Below are 27,753 nucleotides of genomic sequence, written 5' to 3'. Positions count from 1 at the left end.
CACCATCATCGAGTCTGTCTGTGATTACATGAAGAAACAGAAAAAACTGAGACAAACTAAATCCAGAAGAACTGTTCGTCTCCAAGATGCTTGAAGAAACCTTCTTGCAAAGCTACAGTACTGGGAAAAGTACTGGCCCTTGTGTTAAAATGCTGTAAAGTGAGAATGCTTTAAAAAATTTAATCACAAATTGAATTTATTTATGATTTAACTTCTATTAACTAATTCAAATCAATGGTGTAACGACCCTTTGCGTTTAAAACGGCTTTTGTCCAGGTACACTTGCGCATAGTTTTTCAGGTGGCTTTATTAAAGCCACACTAAGTAGAATTTGTGTTTTTGTCAAACAGCGACCCCTAGAGTCGCTGTGGAGTACTTGCACTGTCGTAAATATATAAGCCTATATTATAACGTTATTACATGATTGCAGCTAAATCACAAGTAAATAGTCTATAGTCTAGGCCTACTGTATAATTTAATTTCTGTTGTTTTTATTGGAATGTAAACATTACAAAATGCCAGATAACATCAATTAAGTTAAATGTAAGTCGCATTATTTCATAACATTGGCCGTTATGATGTCATTAGACATGATTATTGCAATTTATCATAATACAGTAGTTTGCAAATTGTGCTCGTTTATACTATTTACAACCTCTACGTTAGGCTTATTTATGTCCTGATAATTATGTGAGATATTGAAAGCTGTTCTCATGATAATCGCAGGAATCAACGTCAACAGCATCGTCTGATATCCCTCAGGACTACGTGATAAATACACCTCACAACACCTGTTCAGCTGGCAAACTAATTTGTGAGGCATATCTATCTGATTTATCAAAACGATTACATTTACACCTGGTCACATAAATGTATTTTTGCGAAACGGATTTAAATCCGATCTTCAATTCTCGCGCTATATGCAGAGTGCACGTCACCGAAAGCAACAGATATGAGCTGCATTTTATAGATCATCAGCTAAAATTTCAAAATCAAAGACCGCAATAAGAGAGAGCAGTAAGCCTGGTAAGATCATTTTGTTTCTTTACTTTTAATGATGAAGATTGTGTGTTAAGCGTCTGTGACTTACTTTCACCAGAGCCCGTCTACGGAGAGCCTGCCCACTCCCTATTAAGCCCTATTGTACCGAATTTTGGTTGTAGTACCACCAGAGTTCCACTGGGGGCGCTCGCCATGAGTGCAAAATGAATGGGAGTCTATGGGGCTAGACGGCTAAATTTGTCTCTTTCACCCGATTGCCGTTGAGAAATCTCAGATCTGATTGTAGATTTTGCAAGTTCAACATGGGTTTTAGGTCGAAAGTTGAATGAACGAGTACTTATGTCGTTTTGATTTCTTACAGGTTGAGTTGTTGTTGCCCATAACACGCTAGCATTCTGCTAATGACGTCAGCATTCTGACGTCATTGACATTTTGAAAGACTTTTTAAAGCAAATAAGTGACTCTAAAAAATCTAACACCCAGCAATGTGTAATTTCTTTGCATCTCCTTTCGAATACAACATTCAAATTACTAAACAAAAAATTATATCCTGAGAAAAGTGGATTTTTATTGGTATAGCTCCATTGACCTCCATTCATTCTGCACTCGTCCTGTGAGCGCCCTCATATGGAATCAGAGTGGAACTGCAACCAGTTCAGAAGCCGGAAGTGTAGTGAGAGTGAAACTTCTCGCCATATTAGACATTCTCTGCTTTCACTTTGATTTGCGATAGTTTGCACGTTGGCTTGATGCAGTTGCTCATCTGTGGTGATGCGTGTTCCAGCGCGTCGTCATATCTGGATATAACATATAGCCTATAACACGCTCTCACACGTTTTTATTTATTATTTTTTTAGTATTTTTTGGAAGAAGTACAATTTGGTTTCTTTCAACAACTATATGCATTTACACTTGTCCAGTTTCGTCTGGAATGCGTCTCAGATCTCCTGAAGTGGTTTGAGGGATCGGATTCAAATCCGTCTCGAATGCATTTCGGAGGGCATTTACACCTGGTCTTTTCACGATCGGATAGCTATCAGATCTGAGAAAACGCATGAAGTGGCATAAACAGCCCCCATGACAAAAACATACGCACGAAAGCCGAAAACAAACGCTGGTTGGCCGCTCACGTCCAAATTTGACGAAGTGGTGGGGGAAGTGACGTCGTAAAGCAGTCGAATTTTGTAGTTCTTTTTGTGCTCTGGTCACTACCCGAACCCTGAAGTTACATAGTGCCAGTAAAAGCGATACAGACCCCGTCAGGCTCTGGCAGACGTGTCATTCAACCTATTGTAAGTCGATGTACCATCACAAGGATCTTGGAAATATATTATGAAGGTTGAAAAGTTCCATGTTGTTGCTTTAACATGCTTAAGACTTTTGCACAGTACTGTATAGGCCTATATAAAATATACAGTATATCTATGAATTATATTTGAATTGGCAAATATTGTTTTCAATGGATTTATTGTTACTGTTTTGCTTTTATATTGGATTTGTTGTTTGAGGTTTGAATTTCAAAATATTTCCTATTTTTTGTCATTTCATTTGACTTTTGTTTTCTGCAGATGGAAGTCATGCAGGTTTGGAACTACATAAAGGGTGAGTGAATTATGACAGTTCTTTTATTTTTAATTTATTACTGTATATTAGGGCCAGACTCTTCAGTGTGGTGGAAATGATGCCACAACTGTGGGAAAGGCGTGATTTTTAAATAAAGAAAAGCAAAAACAGCCAAAAAGCTGTAAAACGCCTGCGCCAAATAGTGAAGGAATTAGAAGATAAAAATTGCTTTGGTGCGTAATCTCAAAAACATATCAAAGTTCAACAAGTAAAGGAGCTCTATGCTCTATTTTTATGGTATTTTTATCTTTAAAAAAAAACTAATTAACACACATTTTTGACGCATAATATAATAAATTCACATTGTATCTCCAAATTAATGTAGAACCAATGTAAAGACTGTATATTTTAAATATGACATTAAACATAACAGTAATTAAAAGCAATACTTTTTAGAATTAAACAGGCTTTTAAAAATATAACAACTTTTAAATTAAGTGAACATAAAACAAACTTTACATAAACTATAAATTGTATAAACTATAAACAGAATAAGATTAATTCTTATTAAAGCTACAAATGTTATTCAGTAAAGAGCAATGAGGGATTTTCTCTTTTTCTTTTGTTTTTTGATTGACATTAATCACAGGCAGCAGGTTTATTTGGCTGTTGTCACTTCGAGAAATTCAAGTGCGTTCAAGAAATTCGAGTGTCCATTCAAGTGCGAAAGAGAACTTAAACGGAAAAATATGAATTTAACATGTTAATTTTAACAGCCCTAATATAAATAGAATCAGGTGCGTTATTGTCTGTAACTATGATACTGATTATTGTTTTATGTAAGAAATAACTGTAAGAAATAACTATTATGTGTGAGCTCCTCTCCTTGTTGAACTTTGTAATTTTTTAAAAATAATTTATTTCCCTTTTATCAGTCTTTGTTTGGATAGTTTTAAACACATCTTCATATTTTAATATTGAAGGTCTGGAGAAGTGTAAGACAATAAATTCTATACATAAAGAGAATTTAAAATGAGTAAATGTAATTGAGTGCATGGTTAAAAGTTTCTAGATTCAACTTCATGTAACAAAAAGCAAAAGTTGCAAGTTTTCTGTTCTAAGAAACGGTGTCTGAACTTCAACAAACACCCACATACCGTGATGGATTTTTTGTCACCTGTTCCTGTTGCACTCTGAATTTTTGTTACCACCTGCAAAAATAACAAAATGAATCATTAAAATAATGAAGTCAATGGAGAACATATATCACAGTGTGAAGCAGCACAGAATTTCAGAGATGGCATAATTTAATAATAAATATTAAATACCAATTGAGTTTCATACTTTTTCTTTTCCAGTATATTATTTCAGAATGATGTGTCTATTTCTGCCTGAGTTTCAGACCCTGATCATTGTGAACTGAGCACTGTGGTCTTTATAGAGTTAAGTAAGGCCACACCTTGCAACAGTGTGATTCGGCAAATGGCAAGTACAAGCCTAGAAAATAGAATTGTGTTGACGTAGTCTTGCAAGTAATGCGTGTACTCTGACGTGTTGCTTGTTGGTGCTTATAAACAAGCTAAAACTTATTTTGAGCTAAAACTTCACATACACAATCTGGGGACAACAGAGACTTATTTTACATATTGTAAAAAGGGGCATTATACCACCCCTTTAAAGCTGTTGTACTTTTTCAAAGGTATGTTTATAAAAGCTACTTAAATGTCCTAGTTGAACTAAGGCCTAATCCTGGCTTAATCTAAGCCTTGTCTGTGAAACCAGGCCTTTTTGTTTTTTGTCTTATAAAGTATCCGTTACTATTTTGGTGTGAGAATGAGAAATCACTGCAACTGATTCAGAATGTGAGTGAACTGTCTAAAATGTATCAAACCGAATCGCAAACAATTTCAAGGTGCTTTCCATTCAACCGTAAGTGCCCTGGGAAGTGGATTTCACAGTGTATTCCACCATTTTAAGTGCAAAGTTTAAATCCAGACAGCAACATAGTGTCTACCCAGATCATCTAATACATGTGGATGTGGGCCGGATCTGGGCCGACACTATGTAGCTGTCTAGGGAATTATTTTATGTTATCATATGTATATACTAAACTTTTCTAATATGCCCTATTGAATTTCATCTGTGCTATTCTGAATGAACCAACTTGTCATGTGAAGTGAACTTCAACAGATATCTTGTGCTCAGTGAATGGGAATCAGTAAACACTTCATAGGGACTATGACGATCAGAAAGCAGCTTCAAATCTTTTGCAAGCCAATTGATCTATAGTGATTCATTTTAATCTGGCATTACTACGAAATAAAACACAATATTGTGCTTTTGTAAAATAAATTCAAGCAATCTGCCCCTGAAATGGCGCTAATTTTAAAATTAAACTAAAATGCTCACGGCTGCACGGGCATTCATAACGGTGCACGTCCACGGCGAGGAACGGGCAGAACAGAGTCAACGTTTTTTAGTTCATTCCTACTTCCATAGGAATTCATTGAAAACGCTCGCTCTGCTCTGCACCATTATCCCTGTCACTGCGGACGAACATATTTTACTTTCGTTTTTAAGTTAGCGATTCAAAAGCCCCCAGCCGCGTCACACGTTAATTAACCGGTGTTAAAATATTCTCACCGTCACATACCTAGTATATTGAGGGCAGTATAGCACTATGAATGACATATATATATATATTTTTTGGACTACAAAAAAACATTCTGGATGTTTTTAAACTTAAACAATTATTAAATTGAAAAAAAAAGAATAAAATGGGGTTAGTTCTGATATTTGTATAATTTTATATAGAAATAAATGGTGTATAATTACATTTTTAGAAGATATGACGCTTTTAGTGTTTTCTTTTTTGACATTACTTTAATCCCTCGCCATAGCAAAACTAAAGGCACCGGGGTGGCGGTGCCGCCGGCTTTGGCCCTTCATCGCTGCTCGCAGCTATATTTATATATATATATAAATATAAAATACAGAAACCTCATTACCTTATTCTGATTTTACACTCAAAATATTCCACAACAAATCCTTTAAATTTAATGTAAAAATAAAAAAGAAAGTAAGCAGTGTTGGGCTCACGTAACCCTCTCATTAGAATCAAAATGTTCAATCAAAATTTGTGATGTATTTGGGTGTTAAACTATTCTTTATTATAGGCTTTGTCCTTCACTTGTGTTCCAATATTGACGGAAAAAATCATCCTCTTCACACGCGCAAAAATGTGCTTGGAAACATCCCAGTGGAGCAGTGCTTACCGTGAATGGTAAAAATTGTACTACTGACTATTTAAACAGAGCAGTGTAATTTTTATATGTTAGGTTGACTATTTTATTATTATATTTTATTAGGGCTATAATGAACAGGCTGCGATGTCAAGATTGCAATGCTGGAATGTGTGTGTGTGTGTGGCATTTTGTTCATACAGGACATCATTCAAACAACAAAGTGTTAACTTATATTTGTGTACAGTCGCAATAAAACACAACATTGTGCTTTTGTAAAATAAATTCAAGCAATCCGCCCCCGAAATGGCGCTAATTTTAAAATTAAACTAAAATGCTCACGGCTGCACGGGCATTCATAACGGTGCGCGTCCACAGCGAGGAACGAGCAGAGAAGAGCGGACGTTTTTTTAGTTAATTCCTACTTCCATAGGAATTCATTGAAAATGCTTGGTCTGCTTTATCAAAGTTTATCAAAGTTTATCACCATTATCAATGTCAGTGCGGACGAACATATTTTACTTTTGTTTTTAAGTTAGCGATTCAAAAGTCCCCAGCAGTGTCACACGTCGATTAACCCGGTGGTAAAATATTCTCACTGTCACATACCTAGTATATTTTTATATATATACAATAGGCCTACCTGATTTTGAACACAAGAGGGCAGTATAGCCCTATGTATGACTTGATTTTTATTTTATTTTTTTACTAATACTGTTTTTAAACTTAGAATAAAATTAGAATTAAAATAAAATTATTTTCGAAAAAAAGAATAAAATGGGTTTAGTTGTGATATTTGTATACTTTTATATAGAAATAAATGGCGTACAATTACATTTTTAGAAGATATGAGGCTTTTAGTGTTTCCTTATTTGACATTCTTTTAATCCCTCGCCATAGCAAAACCGTTTGAGATATTTAATATCCGTTCATAATTTAGCATCTAAAATGTATTTTCATCATGTTGAAAAAGTTTGGTGTGAATAAAATAAACCACTTAGGAGTAGCAGCTAAAAACTCTGAAATATCCAAAAAAATCTACATTCAAACCAAAATATCTGACTTCCTGTTGCTCGGAGCTAATGACTGTAAATTAGAAAGTTGTCCGGCTCGATGAGACCAATATACGAACTGATTTTCGTAACTCTGGGTAAAAGTAACCCCCCCACTTTTGTCAAAAGCATTTTGAAAGTGACACACTTCCTGCTACCATTTGGTGGCTTTATAACTTTGGCTCACAATAGTTACATCCATCTGATCGGCCTCTTACCACGAACACACTGCTTAAGTTTCATCAAGATCAGTTAATGTGTGCAGAGGGGCGCTGACCATTCCAGGGGGCGCTGTCGAGCCCCCCTGCCACGCCCGGGTACCAGCTTCAGTCCGGCCCTGATGGCCGCAGGTTCTGATGTGTGTGCAAAATTTCAAGAGTTTTTGAGCATGTTAAGGGCCCCAAAAGTGGCAAAAAAGGCAACAAAAAAAGGGAGAAAAAAAAATCCTTCCAGAAACAATAGGGCCTTCACCCTTTCAGGGCTTGGGCCCTAATAATAATAAAATAGTCAGCCTAACATATAAAAATTGCACTGCTCTATTTAAATAGTCAGTAGTACAATCATACTATTCACAGTAATCACCGCTCAACTGTGATGTTTCCAAGCACATTTTTGCGCATGTGAAGAGGATAATTTTTCCCTTCAATATTGGAACGTGAGTGATGTACAAAGCTAGTGAAGTACAAAAGTACATACAAAAAATAGGGGGGGAAAAAGAATATTCATATATATATATATATATATATATATATATATATATATATATATATATATATATATATATATATATATATATATTTTTTTTTTTTTTTTTTTTTTTTTAATAAGTGTGTGTATATATATATTGCAAGCAGTGATGGAGGGCGCCACCGGCTTGGGCCCGCAATCGCTGCTTGCAGCTATATATTTATTTATTTTTTTGCCTTTTTGCCACTTTTGGGGCCCTTAACATGTTCAAAAACTCTTTAAATTTTGCACACACATCAGGTCGGACTGAAACTGGTACCCAGGCGTGGCAGGGGGGCTCGACAGCGCCCCCTGGAATGGTGTCCGAAAACTTGGTCCATAAATCAAACACGCTTGCATGTAATAATATGAAACTCAGTACACATATACATCTCATCGGGCCGAACAACTTTCGTGCTCTAAGTTTTACAAAAGCCCAACAGGAAGTCGGTTATTATATGTTGTTTGGAAAACGCATACAATGGAATGTGAAATACTCCTCCTAGGGAATTCATCCGATCGCCACCAAACTCGGTGTGAATGAAGTCAAGACATTGAGGATGAATTCTTGCGAACAGATTTTTGAAATCTCGTACGGTTTGGCCGTGGCGAGGAAACAAATTTATGGCGAATAATGGGTCACAGGAAGTGTGTTATAACTTCTGCATACATTAACTGATCTTGATGAAACTTCCGCAGTGTGTTCGTTGTAAGAGGCCGATCACATGGATGTTACTATTGTTAGTCAAAGTTATAGCGCCACCAACTGGAAGCAGGAAGTTTGTCACTTTCAAAATGCTTTGAAATCACTCTCTTATTTTTACCCGATTTGCTTCAAACTTAATGTGTATAATGTAGACACACGGCAGATGTAGACCTATGAAAGGATTTTTGATATCTTAGATAATGTTGCCATGGCAACGCATCAAACTTTAATTTTTTTTTTTGATGCTTTTAAGACTCTTATCATGCTGAAACTCGACATGCACATCACATTTATTAGCCAGTAGACATGTGCAAAGTTTCAGAAACGGGCGTGGTGGAATGGCTCAGTAGCGCCACCTTTTGACCAAAGTGGGGGTTAGATTCATCTACAGCAACAATACATGGTATGTATATTGTTCTCATCAAGCCGAACAACTTTCTATTTTACAGTCATTAGCTCCGACCAACAGGACGCAAGATATTTTGGTTTGAATGTGGATTTTTCTGGAGAATTCTCTCTCTCTCTGTCTCTGTGTGTGTGAGGGGTGGGGGGGATTTTTCACCCTTGAACGGTGTCTGAAAACTTGGTCCATAGATCAAACACGCTTGCATGAATTAATATGAAACTCAGTACATGTATAGATCTCATCGGGCCGAACAACTTTCCCTGGTCAAGTTTTACGCCAGCCCAACAGGAAGTCGGCTATTATGGGTTGTTTGGAGAACGCTTGCTCTGGAATTTGAAATAATCCTCCTAGGCAATTCTTTCAATTGCCACCAAACTCGGTCAGCATGAAGTAAAGACATTGAGGATGCTAAATTGCGGACGGATTTTTTATATCTCGAACGGTTTGGCCATGGCGAGGAAACGAATTTATGGCGAGAAAAGATAAAAAACTAAGTGTTATAACTTCTGCATACATTAACTGATCTTGATGAAACTTCAGCAGTGTGTTCGTGGTAAGAGGCCGATCACTTGTATGTAACTATTGTTAGTCAAAGTTATAGCGCCACCAACTGGCAGCAGGAAGTGTGTCACTTTCGAAATGCTTTTGACAAAAGTGGGCGGGTTAATTTTATGTACAGTCACAAAAATCAGTACACATATTGGGCTCATCGAGCCGGACAATTTTCTAATTTACAGTCATTAGGTCAGAGCAACAGGAAGTCAGATATTTTGGATGTCTTTGCAAAATCAGCCTCTGAATTTTTACCCACTCCTCTTAAGTGGTTTATTTGATTCCCACCAAACTTTTTCAACATGATGAAAATACATTAAAGATGCTAAATAAACAGATAATAAATATCTCAAACGGTTTTGCTATGGCGAGGGATTAAATTAATGTCAAAAAAGGAAACACTAAAAGCCTCATATCTTGTAATTATAAACCAAAATGTAATTATACACCATTTATTTCTATATAAAATTATATAAATATCAGAACTAAACCCATTTTATTTATTTATTTTTTCAATTTAATATTGTTTAAGTTTAAAAACATCCAGAATGTTTTTTTAGTCCAAAAAATAAATAAATTATGTCATTCATAGTGCTATACTGCCCTCTTGTGTTCAAAATCAGGTAGGCCTATTGTATCTATATAAAAATATACTAGGTATGTGACAGTGAGAATATTTTAACACCGGTTAATCAACGTGTTACGCCGCTGGGGGCTTTTGAATCGCTAACGAAAGTAAAATATGTTCGTCCACACTGACATGGATAATGGTGCAGAGCAGAGCGAGCGTTTTCAATGAATTCCTATGGAAGAAGGACTGAACTAAAAAACGTTGACTCTGTTCTGCCCGTTCCTCGCCGTGGACGCGCACCGTTATGAATGCCCGTGCAGCCGTGAGCATTTTAGTTTAATTTTAAAATTAGCGCCATTTCGGGGGCAGATTGCTTCAATTTATTTTACAAAAGCACAATGTTGTGTTTTATTTCGACTGTACACAAATATAAGTTAACACTTTGCAGTTTGAATGATGCCCTGTATGAACAAAATGACGGAGTATATTTTTATGTGTCCACTGTTCAATCGCGCCCGCGCCACACACACACACATTCCAGCATAGCAATATTGACATCGTAGTCTGTTCATTATAGCCTTAATAAAATATAATAATGAAATAGTCAACCTAACATATAAAAATTACACTGCTCTGTTTAAATAGTAGTACAATTCATACTATTCACAGTAATCACCGCTCAACTGTGATGTTTCCAAGCACATTTTTGCGCATGTGAAGAGGATAATTTTTCCCTTCAATATTGGAACGTGAGTGAAGTACAAAGCAAGTTCTAATGGCTAGGGAGCTTGGGCAATAGCAAATGCTCGATCACCACAGTGCTTCAGTCTGGACCTAGGGATGGACAGCATTCTTAAATGTCCCGATCTGAATGGTTGTAATTATCTGTGTGGATGCACCAACTCAGTGAGACCGGTGCAAGATTATGTAATGTTTGAAAAACCAAAGTTAAAATTTGGAATTAATGAGCCCCTAGGGACATGGTGGTGGAATAATTTTGGGATGGCAAAATATATTTACGTTCTCTTGCAAAACCTGTTGTGAGCTTGGACAGACTTTTCCTGTTTAATGTTCTGCTGGCAGTGTTTCAGACAGCTCTGTATGTTAACAATGGAGCGTGTCAGAGTTTGAACTTGGACTCAAATATAAAAAGAAAAGTGTTCCAAGCTCACAACAGTTTTTCTAGGGAACGGAAATATCTTTGTGAGAGCACGCAATGTTTATCGGGGGAACGCAACAGTTTTGCGAGAGAGCGCAAAAGTTTCAATTGCAATAATCGAAGAGTGAAGTGATTAATGCTTGAATTACTTTTTCAAGTTTTTTTTTTTTTTTTTGTGATATAAACGATTTTAACAGGCAACGAAGATGGAAAAAATATGACTTAACTAATGACTTAATTTACCTGCTTATCAAACTTTGGACTGGAATCAAATCGAAAGCCTGAGTTTTTTGCACACGGGGTGACCCATTGGGTTAGATAACCAAGGTCAAAATGACTGGCATTTAAAGCATCAGGTCCAAACAGAATCACTTCAGTTTTACCTGCATTTTGTTTCAGGATTTTTTTTTTTCAAGCCGTAATTGAAGTTCCGGAACACATGCAATCAGAGCTCTCATTGCATGTTATGAATTGCTGTTATGTTCCAGTACACGTCAGGGGTGTCTAATCCTGCTCCTGGCGGACCACTTTCCTACAGACTTCAGCTTCAACCCCAATTAAACACACCTGAACCAGCTAATCAAGCTCTTACAAGGCATACTAGAAACTTCCAGGCAGGTGTGTTGAGGCAAGTTGGAGCTAAACTCTACAGGACAGTGGAACTCCAGGCAGGGTGCGAACTACGGGGAGCTAGGGGGAGCTCGGCTCCCCTTAATAAGACATGGGCTCCCCTGAAAACGTGATTTGTGAAATTTTGGGGTGTCTCAAAAAATATTGACAATGTGTTATTTTGACGTGCGATTTCAGTTTTAATCAGTTAAAAACTGATCCCCAATCAGTTCCTGATTATCGTGGATTATTAAAATAGCAAAAATATCATTCATTCATGCAGGACGGCGATTTAAACCTACCGGTAATTCACTTCAATAAAGATATCTATGCATGCTATTCTTGTCATGAGCATCAAGGTGTGGTGGCGCTGCAGTGCAAATTCCACTCATGTTAACTCACAGATTCGTCGAAAAAAATATAAACGAGGCCATTGATCTGCGCGCGAAGTACTTGAAATCCATTCTGTGTTAAGGTAAGGCATGTTATTCCCAAAATGTGCTGTGGCTGGGTTGTTATAGGTCTACGTGACTCTCGATGTTAGACCTAATTGAACCAATAATAACCAACTGCAGAACCGCAGAACCATACGTCATAACAGTGTGAGGATGACAGCTCCAGCCTGACAGTCTGATGCCGGAAGTGGGAGGGGTCAAAGTCTGATGCCGGAAGTGGACGGAGTTCATGTTTAACACATAGAACAAGAAAAAGAAGAGAAGAAGCTAAAAATAAGTTATATCTTTGTTGGATACAACATACTTAACGTTACGCTTATACAAAACGGCTCTAAGTATTTTGTAAGTTAATATTCAACAATAGGCTACTATTGATCTGTCATTGACACCATTATATGAGAATGAACTGAGCTGGATGATAACATTACAGTTTTCTCCTGAATGGCTAACGTAACGTTATATAGATTAATTAACGTTAACTGAATGAATAACTTTTTTACAACAGAAATGAATCAACAGTGAACCTACTTAAGATGGATTATGACACTATTTTGTTCTAGATCTGCCGAGACAAACTTTGTTGCATTATTTTCCTATGATCCGTGTAAAGCTGCTTTGAAACAATCTGTATTGTAAAAAGTGCTATATAAATAAAGGTGACTTGACTTAATAAATGTGACTAAGTTAAGTGAGAATTGTGATGTTGGCACTTGATCATGTATTGTTATTTTACAGTTGGATTGTATCACTTTGTTAGGTTACATATTTATGGTTTGTGATTTAATTTGTTGTTAAGCGTTGCATTTTATAGCATTTGTTACATTTTCTGACCATGAGAATTGCATTAATTGTATTTTATTTCACCTACAGAAGCACATAATTTAGAGAGGTTCAGCGCTAACACCTTTGGAGCAATGCACAACATGTTGCAGAAATGTTCACTGCCCTTTTTGTGATAGCAGTATTTTTAAACAGACAGAACGGGACAAATTGAATAATCACATTAAAATCCACTTTAAAAAGGCTGTTGTTCGTGGAGGTATGAACATCTGGAGTTATTTTTTAATATACAGAGGCAATAGATATTATTTTACATTTATCCATTTGGCAGATGCTTTTATCCAAAGCGACTTGCATTGCATTTCAAGGTACACATATTTAATAGTAATCCCTTTGGAATTAGATGGTTTTCTGCATGATTTAGACAAAATATTAAATTATCTTCATTAACGTCTAAAGGTTACACAAACAATCCACACTGAAACTTAAGCTAACAAAACACAAACAATTATATATTTCTGTATTTATATTTTACATTTGTATGGAGTTTTTATTTATTTGATTTATTTTTCACTTGAGAATTATTGTTAAATGTGTGCCTGCATAACTTTTATAAGATTTATTTTCTTTGATTTTATTTTATTATGTATAACTTATTTATTATTTAGTTCGATTTTGTATTTTTATTTAATAACTATTATTTATTTGGAGCAATTAAAAAAAAAATGTTCAAACGCTCAACCTTTGTTTTCATATCATTCTTTTTTTTGTTTCAAGCTTTGTTCAATTTATATTGTTAATCATTTGACTCAACAAAACAAATGGATAAAGTATAATTTTAACTTTTTAAAAACGATTAACATTTGTTAATAGTAGTTTATTGTATTTTGTTAATAGGACAAAACATAATTCTTATATTTTATCATATTTGAGATATAACATTTTCAATTAAATCGTTTAAATGCCTTGCTGCGCCCACTTCCGGCTCCAGACTGTCAGGCTGGCGCTGTCGTCCTCACACTGCTATGACGTATGGTTCTGCGGTTCTGCAGTCAGACCTATCTCAATTGAACGGAGGAATTATGGTAGGCTATTCTTCTGTAGCCCGACGAATAATTTAACCGTTGTTCATGTGAACTCAAAGACAGCCTAGGCTATTTATATTTGTTAGTGGATGTTTGCTGTTTGACCTATCAATTCGGGTCAATAAAGTATAGTAGGCTAGGGTAAATCCGGTATAGTGATTTATCCTATATAGTGCTTGCATAAAGCAAATAGTGCATACACTGTAGTAGCTGTTATATATCTGTCGTTCATGAACGATCCATTCATTGCGTCTGTCACGTGACAGATGAATGAAAGACTGTGAAGGTAAAGTAATTATGTTCCTTGTAAATTATTTTTGACTGAATTATAATGATTTCTTAATTCAGAATATAATCAAGATTGCGTAGGTGGATGTGTTCGGGGAATTTGCCTGTTAAAAGTATAACATTTAAAGCCCCATAGATGAACGAAATGGCTCGATAAAAGATTCTTTCATTTTGATGAACGAGATCAAAGAGAGTCAGTAAAATGATTTGAACTTCCCATCCTCGTATGGCACGTGCATAACCAATAACAATAACTTTTCTTCTTTTTTTAACAATAACCATTTTTTCCTATGGTTTAGACAGACAGTAAATCATAAATTAACTTAAGTGCCTTCTGACTTCTAATGTATGGCACAACCCAGACAGCATGGTAACATTGATTCAATATTGAGTTTTAATCCAAACCATCATTTTGGTTGACATCAAAATTTCAATGTTTAAAGTGTGTTGGATCAGCATTAATATGTTGATGAAAGTGAACAGCACACATGGGTGAAGAAGACAGTGACATTGAACTAACAGTGAGTCTTAATTTATGAGCACAATATCTTGCAGGCATGTATCTGTGCAAAACACTACTAGGTGTTTCCCAATCAGTGAGGCATTTCAGTTCATGATGGGCACTTTCAATGGTGTTACCACATTTGCTCTAATACACTGGGGGTTTGGTTTAGGGGTGGGCCCTCACGATTTTAGCAAGTCTTTTGAAAAATGGTTGAAAAACACCAATTGTAGTTTGAAAATTGGCACTAATTGGTATACGCCCATTTTGGTTTTGCATTTGGGCTTCTCAGTAGTTAATTGATGCTTCCTTATTAGAGAGAAAACACAAGGTGCATCCTATACGGAAGTCTTGTGTGTCTGACATGCATGAACTCTCAGAGTTTCAAACAATGGTGCATATAATGTATTTCTGTTTTTAGCATGCTTTTTACTTGCATTTTATTTATTGTTACTAAATCTACTAACATACATTAATTTTCAAAGTAAGTAAAGTGTTTAAAAAAAATCGCACAGATAGCATGGGAACATTGATACAATGTTGAGTTTTGATCCAAACCATAATTTTGGTTGAGATTGACATTTCAGTGTTTAAAGTGTGTTGGATCAGCATTGAAATTTTGATTAAAGCCAACAGCACACATGGGTGGAGACAGTACATTGAACTAACAGTGATTTGTAGTTGATGAGCACAAGATCATTCAGGCATGTATCTCTGCAGAACACTAGTGGGTGTTTCTCTATCAGTGGGGCGTTTTCAAACCACAATGGGCATTTTCAACCGCTTTACCTGATTTGCTCTAATCCATTGGGGGCTTGGTTTAGGGGTGGGGTGGTTTAGCAAGTCTGTTGAAAAATGGTTGAAAAACATTTATTGTAGTTTGAAATTGGCCACTTATTGGTAAACGCCCATTTTGGTTTTGCATGCGCACTTCTCAGTAGTCTAATGCTTTCTCATTAGAGAGAAAACATAGGTGCATCCTATACAGAAGTCTTGTTTGTTGAAGCACCTGACATACTTACATGACTTCTCTAGCACAGTTTCAAACAATGGTGCATCTACATACTTAAAAAATGCACATTGCTTTAGTAAAGTTTATTACGAATTTCCTGAATAAAGTTCTAATGTCATTTAACACATTTCTTGAAGTGCAGGAGACATGAACATAAGCAAGAAAGTTACACTGCAAACATAGCCCATGTCTTGCATCCATCAGTGCTTGCATGCAGAGCACATTGCTCCTTTAGTAGGAATGAAGGCCGACGAAGATGGACAATTAAAAAAAAGCACCCCCCTCCTGATAATGCTGACATTGATTATACACCGAGTTGTTGTCGACAGCATAATCACCTGACCTGGGACTTGATGATATCCTGTGCCTTATCACTGCTTAATCGGGTAATCATTCATTTTCCTGAATCTGTATTAAATTTGAGAAATGCAACTGATTTCCAATCAGTTTAGCTTGTTTCCACTGAAACACAATAACAAAAAACATCTTGTGTTTATTAAGAAGTGACTGACATGGCTATTTTATGATATTTAAAGAGATTAAGGTCTACATTATGGAAGGCATTTTCTGCCAAATTTAAATAAATAAATTAAATGATTAAAATTAAAATTAAAACCAGATTAACGATTTCATTACAGAAAACAGTACGCAAAATATGTGACAAAATTGAAAATGAAATTAAATGATTTCATTTTCACAGCATTATCCCTGTCAAATTGAAAAATAAAATGCAATTGGTGATTTCACATTTCATTTTCACTACAGTCTCGAGGCAAGACTGCCAATATTAAAATGAAAAGCCAAACGTGAAAAAGAAACTACAAATACAGTTTTTACAATGCTCTTTAGTAACGCTCACGCAATAATAGTGACACAATTCAAATTCAAATGTAAATTTTCGTTTTCATTTTAATTCCTCTTTTATTTCACAGTTTTCATTTTCGTTTTCATTTTCAAAGACAACCTGCATGCAAATTCTATGTTAATGAGTGGGTGTGGCTTATTCTAGTAACGGCGCTAGAGGCACGTGATTATATTATATGTGTAATCCAGACGACGAGATATGGCGAAATCTGTTAGTGAGCTTTTGCGGGAAGCTGCCGCAGCATTAACATGTCAGCCTGACCATGTTAGTTATGATGTTAGACTCAGACTAGACCATAATCTTCGATGAGGTTCATTCATGTATTAGGCTGTTTTGGAAATTCAACTATTTGAGTGTACAAAGGTACAACAATTATAGCCAGACATTAATACCCGCTAGCTTTAACCGAGGACCTCGGCCAATGTTTCAAATTTGCGTCGTGCCTAACAACGCCCATCAGCCGTGACTTATTCAGATACAGCACTAGTCTGTATCTGTCCGCTGTCTGTTACGTGTCTTTTGGTTATTTTAAGTTTGTGTACAAAAAAAAAAAATCACAATACTGATTTTCATTTACATAACTTCTGGATGAGATCGAGAAAGCGAGTGTACCTGCATTTACAGTAGGCTAGATATTTCCTTCAGGTCAGTCCTATATTCATAATAAAAAATCCGTTTGAATGTCCGGTGTGATATCTTGTAGCCTACACTGTAAAAAAAAAAACCCGTAAAATAACGGTAAAAAGTCTGGCAGCAAAGTTGCCAACCACTTACCGTAAAATTAAAGTAAAATATCTTAATTCCAATAAAGTGCAAAACCTATAAATTTACAGAATTTTTCCTTGTTTGAATTAAGATATTTTACCTTAATTTTACGGTAAGAGGTTGGCAACTTTGCTGCCAGACTTTTTACCGTTATTTTACGATTTTTTTTTTACAGTGTAAAACTTTTATTTTATGGATTTTTCCAATATTATAATGACCAAACACCTTTAATAAAATGACGGCACTAAAAGTTCTACTGAGAAACACTGTTATTTTACAGGTATTTCCTAAATTATTACAATCAAACACCTTTAATAAAGTGACGGCACTAAAAGTTCTACTGAGAAACACTGTTATTTAACAGACCTTTCCTAAATTATTACAATCAAACACCTTTAATAAAGTGACGGCACTAAAAGTTCTACTGAGAAACACTGTTATTTTACAGGTATTTCCTAAATTATTACAATCAAACACCTTTAATAAAGTGACGGCACTAAAAGTTCTACTGAGAAACACTGTTATTTAACAGACCTTTCCTAAATTATAACGATCAAACACATTCAATAAATTGTCAAGACATGCTCAAGAATGTAATAAAACAGTTTTATTTTAGAAGACAAAATAAGTCTGTAAAAAAACTGTATAAAACTGATTAAAATCATCTCAAACTTTAATTTGCAGCACTTGTTTACATATAATTTAATAGTATTTAAACAATGTAAACTTGTAATCTAAATAAAATGGAATTATTCAGACCCCTGGGGTCACATAGTTCTGATATTAAATATTATATGGTCTACTTTACATTCAGAATCCTTACTATACAAGTTTATTAATAAGTTAAATCAAAACATACAACAAAAGTGTACCAGAAGTGACAGATACAGCAAATAAACAGCAATCCAGCAAACTGACAGAAATCAGCTTGGTGCATCTGGGAAGAAGAAAAAAAAGGACACACTATGATTCTCTCAAAATGATTTCAATTATTTTTGTTTCCTTTAAACAAGCTTAATACATTTTTATTTAAATTGTCTGTTTGTCTTCTGATTTGTCTGGTATCTAAAACTTATGTCCGATTGAAAAATGTGCATCACCAAAAGAAGGAACATGTAGATTCACAACAATGGACATTCTTTTCCAGAGGTATCATTGCAAGGTAAACGCCTAAAAATGCCAATTTGTATTACAAAATAAAACCAACAATATTTGTATTAACTGGAGGTGTTTTCAGACTGCTGTGATATGGGTAATGATGGTCTTTCTCTCATTCTCCAGGGAATTAAATATATGATATGTGTTAAAAAAAAAAAAATTCTCATTGTGTGAGATTATTAAAGTAGGCCCTACTTGAGATAGTTCACCGAAATATGAAAATTCTGTCATCATTTACTCACCATCATGTCTTTTCAAACCTGAAATGTCTCTCTTTTGTCAAGCATTAAAATTAGATATTTTTGAAGAATGTTGGCAACCAAAAAATGCATAAAGGTTAGGAACAACATGAGGGTGAGTAAATTATTTGGGAGAATTTTCTTGTTTGCCTGACTGTGAACTATCCCTTCAGTTCATGTGTGCCAAACTCCTGGAGGGCCAGTGTCCTGCAGAGTGTAGCTCCAAACTGTTTCTGGTTATCCTGGGGATCTTGATTAGCTGGTTCAGGTCAGTTTAATTAGGGTTTGAGCTATAATCTGCATGACAGTGGGCAAATTCCAATCAAAAGTGAGCATCCCTATGCCCTGGGGTTTTTAATATGCTTAGTAAGGGGCCGTTTACACGACTCAGTTTCCAACTAAAATCGTCTCGGTCTAAACTACTGAAATGTGAATCTGTGAAAACGGTAAAGGCATGCATATGCGTATTATGTGTTTAGTCTATAGGTATGCGTGTGTGAATGCGAATGTGCACAGGCGTAGTCTTTCTTTACAGAGTGACATCACCAGTTACTTTGTGGCATGGATAAAACAGCGATTTAGACGTTTTCGCCGATCTGTGAGAAACGGGAATCATTTTAATAACGTTGTCATCTGTACAAAGAAAAACTTTTCTGTTTTTAGTACATCGTTGTTGTGTAAAGTTCCTAAGTTTGTGTGTTCTTGACGTCTTTTCTTTGAACCCTGCAGGTAGTTACATTTAACGTATCTATTAATAGTTTTACCTATGGAACTTTCTATCAAATGTATGATGAAAATGTGTGTAATATAGCAAACCCAAACAAACAACTCAAATTATTCTGTTAAATTGAATTCTTCCACCATATCTAGTTTTAAAATGAATCACTGGGACTTGCTATCCTAGGTCACATTACCATAAATATAAAATAAAATTACTATAAAATAAAATTACTTAAGTTAATTTACCATCGCATGTACCCTTTGCTAATGCATTTGTGGAAGGGGATTCTCCCCTCATTTACTCTCCCTTATGCCATCCGAAAGGTATATGATTTTCTTTCTTCAGATGAACACAAATTTTAGAATTTTTTTTAGAAAAATTATCCATCTCTTGTGTTCGTGTGTCGAATAATGCAAGTGAATAGACAACAAAATGCTTAAGGTCAAAAAAGTCCAAACACACATCCTGAAAATAATCCAAGAGCATTGTAAAGCTCATATGATAGTGCAGAAAACTTCCTGTGTGAACAACACAGTAGGCTGTTTGTAGGCTGCATGTAGTTTCTGGAGCATGCACTTGCATTATATTGACTTACAATAAATCAAAATGGATCATTTTTCAAAAAATCTCTGTGGAAAGAAAGTCAGATATACATCTGGGATGGCACAAGGGAGAAAAAAAAGAGATAACTTTTTTTGTTTTATATACTGCAGTGGATACTACTGAATGATGGCCTTGTTTCTCTGTTGGTGCTGTTGGCGCTCCGTAAACATTGTTCCAATGCTTGATCTAAAAAATATTTTAAAAACAATAATAATAATTTTTAAAAGTGTGTTAATTATTACATGTGTGTTAACAGACTATTGATCAGGGTGACATAGGACCATTTTTTAATGTGTTCCTTAAGTGTTATATAAATCTGGAGAACCCTTACTAACATTAACCAGAGTTTTGCTATATTAACCAAATGGTAATAAAGTATTGTAATCAATCCACCATAAAAACATGGTTTATAAACTTTTACTATGATAAAAACCAAGGTTAATTTAGCAAAGGACCCTGGGAACATGTCATTAAAAGAACAGCTCATCCAAAAAATAGAGTTCTCTCTTTATTTACTCCATGTTGTTCCAAAACTGTATGAATTTCTTTTGTGGAACCTTAATTAAGATATCTTGAGAAATGCCTTCACTGTTTTTTTTTCCCATACAATGGGTTCCAATGTTGTTTTATTCCCAACATTCTTGTGTTTCACATAAGTCATACAGGATTGAAAATACTTTAATTTTGAAAGGACATTAATTTTTGGGTCAGCTAGGCCTGTGAACTCAAGAAGATAGATAAAATATTGTCTGGGGGGTTTGAACCAGTGTGCCTTTGAGCAGAGTTTAACGTTACATGTTCAGTCTCTATTTATTTTAATATAACAATACTCACCGCATCTGAAGATCATGTGGCTGGATCATATTTATTCCCAAAATTCCTGGATCAGGAATTAATACATTGAAACATGTACTAATATCGATATAGCTCTAACCGCGTTTAGATTCTCAATTTAACACACTATATTTTGATGTAGCAGAATTGTTTTTATAAAATAAAAAGTTATTTACGTTACCTCGTTGTTAATGCGTTGTCCATATTCCTTGTTTGTTCTTCATTTACATCCCGCAACTCGCTCAAAATAGTAATTTACCAGTCCGATGTAAAATAATCCATGTTTTAAACAATATTTGCCACAGAACCGACGTATGCTAGTACTGAAGATCCCGAGCGAGCAGCAGCACACACCCACTGTCCACACTCCAACAGACGTATTCATTAAAACTTGACCTGTAAAAGGCGCGCATAGTTGTCATTGGCCAGATTCCTGGATGACAGTCTGAATAACCAATCATGCTCAAAACAACTCGGAGAGACAGCCAATAGTGTGGTAATATTGCAATTACAGGAAAAGATGACGCGTTTTTTTTTAAAAGAAAGATTATGAAAAAATATACACGTGCTATTTATTTAGCTGTATTTGTAGGCTGGCTGTTATATTTATTCAATTGGTTAAATGGCGTTTTCATTGCAGTGTATGATTAAAAATTATATAACATATTTACCACTGCTCTGCTAAACAGCAATTTAACAGAGCAAACAGATGATATATTAAACAGAGCAAACACTGCTTATGTATTCATATAAAATTATGTATGTAGATCTATATGAAAAACTAATGGATTGGTATACTCTGGGTGACATTATTACATCCATGTGACCCATAATGACCCTTTTGCACTTTAACAAATTATTGACCTTTCCTTTAGAAACACTCTTATGCCTAATAATGTCTTGCTTTTCACCCTGTATGGCACTGGTACACAACCTGTTGGTTTAGGGTAAATCCTCTGTCCAACACAACACTTTGCTAACATTGGCATAATTCTATACAAGTTGCAACATACCCGGGTTTCACAAGCAAGGCTTAAGCCTGTAGTCCCAGACTAAAATGCACATTTCAGCTGTTTTACCTGAAAGCAACTTGCACTGACTTATCTTAAAATATGTCAGTGCCATTGTTTTGTCTCAAGATGGTGTGTCAGTGAGAAACATTGAGGAATACCACAATACTTATACTGTAGCAGTGACATTGTCAGGCTTTTCTATTTACAATAAAGTAAGCTAATGCCTGCACAAAATGAGCATTATAATATAACAATATAATATGTAATGATACAGTGGCTTCATAAATTCATTTAAAACATAAAACAATAAATAGTAAAACCTCATGAATATAAACTTCCCAGGAGGACCTAAACGCACCATATGTTCCACCATGAACCCTGTTGGTCTGCTGTCTGACCAGCAAGGTCAATTTAACAATAATTGTGCAGTTTGCTTGTATCCAGAATTACAGAGTTTAAATGTAAAAATACACTTCAATCTAAAACTAATAACATTTACTTTAAAATGACAAGGAAATATGTTAAATTGTTAGTATGGATATAAACCTTTAATATAATGAGCTACAAATTTAATTACACAATTTGATTGTAATTTTACATTACTTTGTATGTAATTTAAGAAAAAACAGAAAAATACTGTATAAATAATACAGTAATTGTCATGTGAAAAAAATAAGAATCACTGTAATTTGTAATTAATGATATAATCCTTAAATTAACAGTCAATTAATTAATTTACAGATATTGTTTGTAATTTTACAGAGTTTTGAATATAATTTTAAAAAACAGAAAAATACTGTATAAATAATACAGTAATTGTCCTGTGAAAAAAATAAGAATCACTATAATTTGTAATTACTGATATAATCCTTAAATTAACAGTCAGTCAATTAATTAATTTACAGATATCCTTTGTAATTTTACAGAGTTTTGAATATAATTTAAAATAACAGAAAAATACTCTAAAAAAATACTAAAATTTAGAGTTTTTCTCTGTAAAATTAGGATTTTTTTTTACAGTGTACATTTAACAGTTAATAGGGGTTGTCCGTGCCTATAGTCATGTCAGGTGCGTCTTCTCCGTGATCATAAGTTTGAGTCATTTTAATAGTCTTCTCTACTGACAGACTGACTCACTCATTAAGACAGTCTTTGTCTCCTTCTAATGGAGAAATAATGTAACTTCTTCTGTTGCTTTATGGTCAGGGACTATTTTTTTTTTCTCCAGTGGAAGGAATTGGCTTTTAGTAATTAATTTTACTTCATGAAAGTTGCATAGATACATACGTTTCGGGATTAATATTTGTATTGCGTGGTAACCGTTTTGTAAAAGCAATAGGCTACTCTAGGCTAGTGCTGTATCTGAATAAGTCACGGCTGAAGGGCGTTGTAAGGCACGGAGCGAATATGAAACATTGGTCGAGGTTCTCGGTTAAAGCCAGTGGGTATTAATGTCTGGCTATAATTTTTGTTACTAAGACTTCTGTACACCCAAATAGTTGAATTTCCAAAACAGCCTAATACATGAATGAACCTCATCGTCGATTATGGTCTAGGCCAGGGGTGTCCAAACTCAGTCCTGGAGGGCCACTGTCCTGCAGAGTTTAGCTCCATCCCCAATTAAACACACCTGAACCAGATAATCAGACCTTGATTATCTGGTTCAGGTGTGTTTAATTGGGGTTGGAGCTAAACTCTGCAGGACAGTGGCCCTCCAGGACTGAGTTTGGACACCCCTGGTCTAGGCTGAGTCCAACATCATAACATGGTCAGGCTGGTTATTTCCATGTTCTAATGCCGCGGCAGCTTCCCGCAAAAGCTCACTAACAGATTTCGCCATATCTCGTCGTCTCGATTACAATATAATCACATTTAAATCATTTTGTTTCACACATTCAACTCATGCACACGGGACGTCGATGACTTGGCTTTACAGAAGGCGTGTCTCAGCGCCGTTACTAGAATAAGCCACACCCACTCATTAACATAGAATTTGCATGCAGGTTGTCTTTGAAAATGAAAACGAAAATGAAAACTGTGAAATAAAAGAGGAATTAAAATGAAAACGAAAATTTACATTTGAATTTGAATTGTGTCACTATTATTGCGTGAGCGTTACTAAAGAGCATTGTAAAAAAAAATCCGTGTATCATTCGTTCAGTCGTTTTTTATTTAATATTGAAAGTATAAAAATGAGAAAACAGTTCCTTTTTCGATTTTTCATTTTTTCCAAAAAAACGAAAAAACAAGAATTCAGCTTGATTTTTCGTTTTTCGTTCTGAGGTAGAAAAAATAATAAACAGCTTGAATATTCGATTTCTACACATGGGCGGGAATGAAACGCCCCTTTCCTCTGATTTGTCAGCCGAAGATTTTCCCAGAGAATGTTTTTCCTCAGTTCTGCACTGCAGAATAAGAGTCCTCCGTTGTGCAGATTCTTAACGCGTTTATTGCAACTAGGCTACATTTAATCTTTTTTTCATCAAACAACCAGACTAACGAATGGTTCGACACAACCCGTACTGGGGAATAGACTAGACAGGGCTTTCTTCTGTGTAGATATAAATTCACCTACGCTTTGCATCAGCTGGGTATGCAGGGTAAATGACGGCTGTGACGGCTACCATGGTCGCCTCACCCAGTAATTATTTTATTTTTTTAATAATAAATGAAGATATAAATCAATATAATTAGTTGTAAATTAAATATTTTTAACACTAATACACAAAGAAAAGAATAATGCATTGACTAGGCTATATAATAGGCCTATTTTAACGTAAACGCATGAACTGTCTGACTATCTAACAACCGGAGAACAGAGAACAACAGAGATATTAAAATACATACTCTTCTGAAATGTATTAATTTATATCTCAAAGATGTGCTTTGAGTTTTATAAAAAGCAATAAGGTACTCTAGGCTAGTGCTGTATCTGAATAAGCCCCAGCGCACGGTCATGTTGAGAGGGAAACAAACGCATTGTATTATTAGCCTATTCAGAAATAGTGTAAAAGACCGTAAATAAAATACAACATTAACATTATAAACACTATTAATAACATATGTCTATGCGTATTATACTTCCCCTTACTGTAGCCTGTCAAATCCTTAAATGAATGGTATTCAGAAAACAACAAGAATGAAAAATAAGTAGTCCGTATAATAAAAATATAGCCTAACCTAATAACTTATAATAATAGCCTATTATGTCCTTTATTGAAACTGAAACTGTACGGACATTGGTTTCGCGCATCTCTCATTCGGTCCAAGGTTTCCATATTTGCAATGTAACATTTGGATGCTAACTAGTAATGTAAAGAAGGCTTCGTACTTCAGTCGAGTCCCAATATACACGTATATGCTAAATCATCATCTTCACAGCAAGGGAAATGAGTTTGGAATAACAGCAAGTAGGACTGTGCAGCACAGCCTTTATATTGTACAAAAGACCAATTAAATTAAGCAGAATATTTTTTATATATTTGGTTGACTGTGTTTTATTTTAATAATGAATAGGCTGCGATGTCAAGTTAGCAATGCCAGAAGTGAACTGATAATAGCCTAGATGTTGTGTGAGCGAGCAATGCGCCAGCGCCATCACTTGGATTTGTTGCTCAGCAGGAGAAATAACTTAATATTCTGTCTTTTAATACTAATACTGTCATTCGAAGCAGTAAAATTTATATTTTTATTTGTGTACATTCAACATGACTACAAATGACCTTTAAAAAATAAAGAAAACAACACGATGCGCTGCGTCTCAGACTCCTTGAACATCTTTCTGGCGCACACCAAAAATGGACCAAAATAGAGTGAATAGCCTTCTGACGCGCCTACTTTTGAAAGTCAACATTTAGATTATTTTAAGTAAAATGCATTATATAGTCACTTAGGAATAAAACACAGCGTGGTTCATGATAAAATAAATAAAAAAAACGTGACTTTACAGTTTGGAAAATAGCAAACCCCTGGCACTTGAGAACTCTGGTATACAAAGAAGAAAGCCCTGTCTAGTCTATTCCCCAGTACGGGTTGTGTCGAGCCATTCGTTAGTCTGGTTGATGGAAAAAATATTAAAAAGTTGCAATAAAAGCGTTAAGAATCAGCACAACGGAGGACTCTTATTCTGCAGTGCAGAACTGAGGAAGAACCGATGACGGGACAGTTTGATCTTCGGCTGACAAATCAGAGGAAAGGGGCGTTTCATTCCCGCCCATGTGTAGAAATCGAATATCAAGCTGTTTATTAATTTTGCTACCTCAGAACGAAAAACGAAAACTAAAGCTGAATTCTTGTTTTTCGTTTTTTGGGATTTCTCATTTTTCTACTTTCAATATTAAATAAAAAAACGACTGAACGAATGATACACGGATTTAAAAACTGTATTTGTAGTTTCTTTTTCACGTTTGGCTTTTCATTTTAATATTGGCAGTCTTGCCTTGAGACTGTAGTGAAAATGAAATGTGAAATCACCAATTGCATTTTATTTTTCAATTTGACAGGGATAATGCTGTGAAAATGAAATCATTTAATTTCATTTTCAATTTTGTCACATATTTTGCGTACTGTTTTCTGTAATGAAATCGTTAATCTGGTTTTAATTTTCATTTTAATCATTTAATTTATTTAAATTTGGCAGAAAATGCCTTCCATACTACATAAGGTGAATCTGCAGCTTTAAATGGATAGTTCAGCCCAAAATGAAAATTCTGTCATTATTTACTCATCCTCAAGTTGTTCCAAACCTGTTATTCATCCTCAAGTTGTTCCAAACCATAGTATTTATTTTCTACTATGGAAATCAATGGCCACCGTCAACTTTCTGGTTACCAACATTCTTTAAAATATCTTCTTTTGTGTTCAACAGAAGAAAGAAACTCATACAGGTTTGGAACAACTTGAGGGTGAGTAAATGATGACAGAATTTTCATTTCGGGCTGAACCATCCCTTTAAAGAAATTTTCATTGAAAAAACCTAAGTTCTTTTATTCTACAAGATAAACTTGTTACTTGAATGCTATGTAGTTTCACAGAAAATTAACTGAGAGTTTGTTAATGGCTATAGCTAATAGGTGTTTGTTCCTCTTCATGAAATCATGAGTTTAGCTCCAACACCTGCCTGGAAGTTTCCATTGATCCTAATGACCTTGATTAGCTGCTTCAGGTGTGTTTAGGCTGGAGATAAAATCGGACACCCCTGCCATAGTGATTTCTTTTGATATTGAAACATTAAACGATTTTAGAAAAATAAATGAAATAATCAGAATTTAACGATACTTTAATCATAGTTAGAATATTTTGTGTTCAGCAACTTTTTAAAAAAAGTGAATCGTATTGTGTTTAGTATATTAACATTCTTGAATGTGGCAACTGAATTGACTTGTTCTCGAGTAACATCTATTAACATTCTTGAATGTGGCAACTGAATTGACTTGTTCTCGAGTAACATCATGCTTTCTTTTTCAGATTTCAGAGAACCAAGAGGAAAAGAGGCAGTAGTCTGATGTAAGAGATTTTTTAAAACCTGAACTGTTGGACCACCTGTAGTTATGACATCAGACTTCTGAACAAAATAAAGAAGTGTGAAGTCTGCACACTGAAAATTACTGCTCCAAAAGAGTTTATTCAAGCAACGTTTCGACCATCAGGTCTTCATCAGGCTCAATCAGACTTCTGAAGCCAATTTTATTTTTAAAGGTTGAAATGCTTTTGTCCTATTTCTCCCCCTTTCTTTTTTAAATAATGATCTTTTATATTTTTGTCGATTGATTGAATAAAATAAATTAACTCAACTGCTGGAAATGTGTCATTTATATTTTAAAAGGTTTTTGCCAAATGTTTGGTC

The 27,753-nt window shown here is 35.0% G+C and overlaps 1 protein-coding gene and 1 long non-coding RNA gene across 2 annotated transcripts in view; one reads left to right on the top strand and one right to left on the bottom strand.

The window, feature by feature from the left end:
- Nucleotides 1–27,753, bottom strand: part of LOC311086737 (uncharacterized protein) — a 36,573-nt gene that overhangs the window by 5,542 nt on the left and 3,278 nt on the right. Inside the window, exon 2 of the mRNA XM_084119766.1 lies at nt 3,723–3,776. The gene's annotated coding sequence lies outside the window, so the exon portion shown is untranslated. The remainder of the gene's footprint in view (nt 1–3,722; nt 3,777–27,753) is intronic.
- On the top strand, nt 640–27,753 carry LOC311086767. Its single transcript, XR_014607116.1, has 3 exons — nt 640–2,294; nt 2,571–2,604; nt 27,375–27,753. It is a non-coding gene; the product is annotated as an uncharacterized lncRNA (long non-coding RNA).

The sequence above is a fragment of the Abramis brama genome, assembly GCF_963993115.1.
Source record: "Abramis brama genome assembly, chromosome: 7".
Taxonomy (NCBI): Eukaryota; Metazoa; Chordata; class Actinopteri; order Cypriniformes; family Leuciscidae; genus Abramis; species Abramis brama.
Note: the sequence above shows the minus strand (reverse complement) of the source record. Positions and strands in the feature narration are given on the sequence as shown.